Here is a 910-nt window from a genome sequence, read left to right on the forward strand (position 1 = left end):
CCTTCGGACAAAATTTACATGCACCTCCTCCTGTGGAGTACATTCATGCCCAAGAGCATCGCACTTTGAGGGAGCTTACGCATCCCGCAAGGCAAACTCAACCTTCTTGCATCATCATGCCACCGAACCAACAAAATGTGAGCCTTAAACCATCCATGTTCCAAATGATTCCCAAATTCCATGGAATGGAATCGGAACGACCCTATTCACATGTGCGTGATTTTGAATCGGTGTGTACTACTTTTGGTGATGTTACATGCACACAAGAAATTTTGAGACTCAAACTTTTTCCATTCTCTTTGAAGGATCATGCAAAACAATGGTTTGAGAACTTGCGCCCCCAATCCATTGCGACTTGGGCGGCAATGCAAGAAGAATTTCTCAACAAATATTTTCCTTCCCACCGTACCATTTCTTATCAAACACAAATCATGAATTTTCATTGCAAAGAACATGAAACTTTCTTCCAAGCTTGGGAGAGGTTTAAAGATTTGTTGTTTATGTGTCCTCACCATGGATTTCAAAAATTTCAAATTGTGAATTTCTTCCACAAATCTTTGACTCCATCTTTGAAGAAATTGGTTTCCACTATGACTCAAGGTGACTTTTTGAATAGGGATGCCAATGAAGCATTTACTTTCTTTGATGGGTTGGCGGAGGAATCCCGATCTTGGGAAGCTCCTCCCTTAACCCGACATGAGGTTGTGCCAAACTCTAGTGGCAAGTTTGTGTTGAATGAAAATGATGATGTGCATGCTAAACTTGCTTTGTTGTCCAAGAAATTGGAGTCCTTAGAGTCACAAAAGGCCCCTATAAATGCAGTTGGTGTTGATGAACAAGTTGCTTGTACTTTGTGTGAAAGTAGGGATCATAGGACGGATGAGTGTAATGCCTTACCGGCTTGTAAGGA

General features: G+C 41.4%; 1 pseudogene; it reads right to left on the reverse strand.

Moving 5' to 3' along the window:
* Positions 1–420: 420 nt before the first annotated feature.
* On the reverse strand, positions 421–520 carry LOC120004340 (annotated as a pseudogene).
* Between the last annotated feature and the right edge of the window lie 390 nt (positions 521–910).

This window comes from Tripterygium wilfordii, chromosome 1 (genome assembly GCF_013401445.1).
Source record: "Tripterygium wilfordii isolate XIE 37 chromosome 1, ASM1340144v1, whole genome shotgun sequence".
NCBI classification, from domain to species: domain Eukaryota; kingdom Viridiplantae; phylum Streptophyta; class Magnoliopsida; order Celastrales; family Celastraceae; genus Tripterygium; species Tripterygium wilfordii.